Below are 5,843 nucleotides of genomic sequence, written 5' to 3' on the forward strand. Positions count from 1 at the left end.
TTAAAAGTGACTTCTGGCTGAAATGATGTTATAACAAATTGTATCAAGTCTGTCGGGTCGATACTTTGCACATTATTTAAACAAGCAAAACTTTATCGTGAATATTTCGCTGTTTTAAAAATGAATGATTTTGATAGCACTGAGTTTAAATTCGCTTCTCGTTACATTTTTTCATTCAGTTCGCGTGGCATGCAAACATGATACTTGTTAAACATCTCAAACTTCTGCAAATATCTCAAAATACTTGGTTTATTAATATTGAGGTTATGTCAAAATGACTCTAAATACTTGATTTGTCAAGTGATCAGGTTATGTTCGACACGTGGATAATATTGCATATATATAATGTATATGGTATTGTATAATGTAGTATAGTATATATAGCATAGTATGGTATAGCGTAGCATGGTATAGTATGTAAAATGTAGTATATGTAGTAGAGTAGGATAGCGTATAATATGCATAGTATAGTATATATAGTATAATATAGTATATACCGTACATATTGTATAGCATAGTATTCATAATATAGAACAGAATAGTACTACAATTTATTTACAATTCAGCTTAGCATATGCAGCACGTATAGCATACCATGTACAGTATGGTACGTAAAGTGCAGTATATGTAGTATACGTAGCGTCGTGTAGTGTAGTATAATATTATGTGTAGTATAGTATGTATATTATAATAGAGTATGTGCAGTATAGCATGGTATAGCATAGTATAGTATGTATAGCGCATAACACACATAATGTGGTATACATAACATAGTATGTATGGAATAGAATCTATAATTTAACTCAGTATATTCAGCACAGACATTATAGCATAGCATGTGTAGTATATTAAGTAAAGCATAGTATCCGTAGTATATGTAGCATAGTAGTATGATATATACTATAATATACATATTATTAAATGCTAATCGGGGTCAATTAAAAATTTTATTTCATACACTTTCAGCCTAAAATCAAACTTGATCTCAGCGAGTTTTGAGAAAAAGAAGTAAACCAAAAGCAGAGACCAAAATCCACGCAACAATCAATCATTTCCAAAACAAGTCGCCCACTGTGACATTATTCTCGTAGGTGGCACATATCTTCATTTATGTTTCTAAAATTTTTTATCTTTTCGAAACAAAAAAAAAAAAAACAATAAAAAAAAAGTCATAAAAACATACATATCTTGTTTCCATTTTCAAAACAATACTAAATATCGTCACGGATCTGAATGCAAACTTTCCTGAAATGTTCGCTCACATAATTGTCTGTCTTTACTTTGCACAGAACATTCAATAACATGTTTAACGCGTGTAAGGGGGACCGAGCAACTTTCGAAATTCTATTAGAATATCATTAAGAAATTATGCATAGACTCAATACCGTAACCTTATGCTCTTTATGCGTTAGGTCGTTGGGGTTTTTGTTTGCCTATTTATTGTTCGCAATGTATGTGTTTATACGAAATTATTGACCATAATAATATCACACATTATGACAAATAAATTTTGATGCAACATATTTATGCCTCTTGTCTTGTGACGAGATGTTTACAAATTATTATTTGATTGCAGCGTAAAACGAGCACAGTGTTGCCCGCTGGACGAGAAAGTTTGCTCGCTTGCTTGCTTGCTTGCTTGCTTGCTTGCTTACCGTCTAACCGGACAAACGATTAACAGTCTAGTTAGCCGACCGGACGTTTAGCCTACCGACATATAGACAAGCAGATAAATAGTTGATGTTGTGGGTATTTAAAATGCCACAAGTAATTTGTTTTGTGTCAAATAGGGGCAGAACAAGACGCACACACATTTATATGCCATTTGTTCCTTTTGCTGACAGGGGAACACTTGTATGTTTACACTTTAGTTATATGTGGTATGTGGTATCTGGTACATACATGTACGTACAATTTGTTTAAGTATTTTTCGAGTTAATTGTTTGTGTTTTTAATTTTCTTAATTCTCCTCTCACCGATATGCGTATGCTTCGCTTCGAATTGTTCGACCTTAGTAGCAATTTTGTCAAAAACTTTGTCTTGCAATATTCTTCTTCTTACAAACATACATACATACATATCTGTATTTAATAAATACATATATATGCGTGCATATAAAGAGACATATATGTAAGTTTAAATGTTAAACTTTGCAATTGTTGCAAGTTATAGTTGTTGTTAGTTGTCAGTTTGCATATCATTTCATTTGTCCGAACGTGTGCTCAACAACAATACTCAAAAGTATAATATTAGATATAGTATTCAAAGTAAAGTTAAAAGTTTGTTTTCTTTTCTTGCGATGCATACACCAGTAAACATATATTTGTGTATAGCGGGAAACCGCAATCATTTGCACAATCTATATATGTATGTAGATACATACACGTACATGCTACGTTACTTGTTCAGATGCATACAAGACGAACACCACATACTTGCATGTCCACATATATCTGCTTATAAAAATACATGCACACATACATATATATATATATATATATATGTAAGTATAAATACATATTTGTAAAACTACAATTTCCTTGTGTGTAAAAACATGTGGTTTTGTCGAACGACACTAAAAACATATCTTGCCTTTGATAGCAATATTGTTTGTGTATTCAAAATTATACGAATATGCATTGGCTCAGTTATGTCCAAGCAGAAGTTTCCACCGCGCCAATAAAATTCCCACAGCAGAGAGACCGTAAAGTATTTATATTGCCCTGGTTAGTATAAGCTTACAATGGATCTGTTCACTTGTGCGTATTTGAAAAACGCATCACAGACATTAAAAAGAATACATGCTCTTATAAGATTCCAAATGGATGTAGGTACGTCTGTCTATCCGTCCATAAAAATACACATTAGATAGTTCAAATATTCTTCTTATCAGATACTACACATTAGAGAGTTCAAATATATTTCTTATCAGATACTAAGCTTATTTAGCTACATACATATACGCCTGCCCAGCCCATCTCTCCTTCCTGGAAATATACATAAGGGAATTCCAAAAGTTTATATTTGTATACCACCACCGTAGGGTTCCAAATCTATTTGACCATATTTGTCTATCATAGACTTCAAAAGTGTATAGCATATACATCTTAACATACTAAGATACTAAGTCGATTTAGTCACATAGAACTCTCCGCCAATTCTCGATAGAAACACACACCAGAGTCTTCAGAGACCAGAGTATATATGCGAATATCTTATCAAATTCTAAATCGATAAACCGATAATATCACTTTATCCGTCCACGCTTCCAGACTTCAGAAAATATATATATCTTCAATAAACTCTAGCCGATTTAGTAATATTCCCTCGCCTACCCTGTCTGACTGGATAGACACATTAGGCGCATGAAAATGTTAGTATAAAAATATATGCACCTACACAGGTGTATACATTATATAAGTATTATGTATATAAGTATGTATATGTACACGTATGTATATGTATAAGTGTATGTATATTTTATATATGTATGTATGTCCTTCTCGCACGCCAAGTTCATCTAACTTTACACGTTCGCCCGTCTGTCCTTCCTAGATGTACACAGAAACTTCAATACGTATTCATACTTTTTTTACATTTTCCAAAATTAATGTGTATTGAATTTGTTATAAAATTATATTTGATAAAGCAAAACAACGACTTGATCAGAAACTAGAAAGAATTTTCAAATAATTTTCACAATTTTTTTTCAAAGATTTCTAAAAAAATTTTAGGGAAATTTTATGGGAAAAATGGGATTAATTGTAACGAAACTTTAAAACAATGAGCAAAGGTCTTTCACCACAAAATGATCCCAATGGGCATCATAGATCCTTGTATTAATGATCAATTGATAAGCAATGTCTCTCATGCTGTATCATGTTTTCAAATCGATTTGTGCGCAAAATATATTGAGCCTTTCTTTTTCATATCATACATATATGAATTTGTATCGTTTTTTAGTCACTTACTTATTTATATAGCATCAATGTAAGCGAATATAGTTTTCATATATATTGGCCATGGCCATGGCTATTGGACACGCCTGAATTAGATGGTAAACAATTTGATAACTATTGAGTGCGTTTATCTTTATGTTTGCGCATCTTATCGTCTGCTACTTACTGCTTACCTGGGTAGCTTTATGTACGTATGTACTGCATCTGTATTTACGTGTTGAATATAAATTTCGTGAATCATGTCTGTTTGTAATTTCGTTTCTACAATTATGTATCCCTCTATTTAAGGTCTTTATGTAGACACTACTACAAAATGAAAATATACTACATTTTCTATTCGACTTATATGCTTTCTCCACATATGATCATTTTAATAAAGCCAATGGCTTAGATGCTATCGCTTTAAGACTTTTGTCTTAGAATTTCTTATTTCTCTGGCTAGATTAACGATAATAATAATAACGAAATCAGCAAGCGGTTTATCGATTGATTTCTGTGCCTTTTTTTCTCTAAATGGTTTTGTCTCTCACTCACTCTCTCTCTCTCGCCCTCTTCTGAACTTGTTTTCCAACTATTATTTATTAGTAGTCTTGCTATTATTATGATTGCTATTACTGTTATTACTTCTGTTATGGCTATTACTCCTTCTACTCTAATTACTTTTATTAATCGTACTGCTATTATTATCATCCGCACTACAAATTGCTTCCATTGCTACTAATTATTGATATAAATACTATTATTGCTGCATTAAATGGTTGAATATGTAGATAGAAAGCAAATAAATAAGAGCAATAAATAGACTATTAATGCTATTATTGCTACTACTACACTGCTAATGTTATTATTACTATTATTATTAAATTAAATTTTTAAATATGTAAATATGAAAGAAAATAATAAATAAACATTAAGTTACTATTGCCAATACAACTATGACGACTATTGGCATGAAGCCGCCGCCTATTAAGACAAATAAAATTAAAATTAAAAAAATGCTACTATGATTACCACAACTCTTGACATTGCTTCATTGCTATTATCGCTACCGTTAGCAATACTAATTTTCCTACTACTCTACCGTTATTGTTAATACCACTACTAATATTCTTAATACTCTACTGTCATTTTCATTACCTCTAAAACTATTGCTTCTGCTATTTGTATTACTCAAGCTGATGAAAGAACTAACATTATTACTATACTATTACTACCACTGCTAATATTCCTGCTACTCTATTGTTATTATTTCTTGTATTATTTTCACTACTAACGCTATTGCTTCTGCTACTTGTGTTACTCAAGCTGGTGAAATAGCTAACACTAACACTATTACTATATTATTACTTCCACTGCTAATATTTTTATTACTCTACTATTATTATTACCAGTATTGTTCCACTACTTAGCTGTTGTTTCTGCCATTTGTATTACTAAAGCTAGTGCTACAACTTATACTGTTACTATACTATTACTACCACTACTAATATTCTTACTACTCTTATTGTTGTTACTGCTCGAATTTTTTCACTAATAAAGCTATTGCTTCGGTATTACTAAAACTAATGTTATTATTACTGCTGTTACTATACCATTGTTGCCATGACTAATTTTCTTACTACTCTACTGTTTTTATTACTCGCATTTACTTACTACAAAAGCTATAACTTCTCCTGCTGCTGTTACTAATGTTCTGCTAATATTATTATTACGACAATTATTATACTGCTACTATTGCGGCAGTTATTACTACTATTACTATCCTGTATTGTTTCCACTATACATATCCTTACTATTCACGTAAACTTACTACCAAAGCTGTTGGTACAAAGAATTGCTACTCTACTGTTACTACTTTCTACTAAGGCTGTTATTTCTGCTACT

Source organism: Glossina fuscipes, unplaced genomic scaffold, assembly GCF_014805625.2.
Source record: "Glossina fuscipes isolate IAEA_lab_2018 unplaced genomic scaffold, Yale_Gfus_2 114, whole genome shotgun sequence".
NCBI classification, from domain to species: domain Eukaryota; kingdom Metazoa; phylum Arthropoda; class Insecta; order Diptera; family Glossinidae; genus Glossina; species Glossina fuscipes.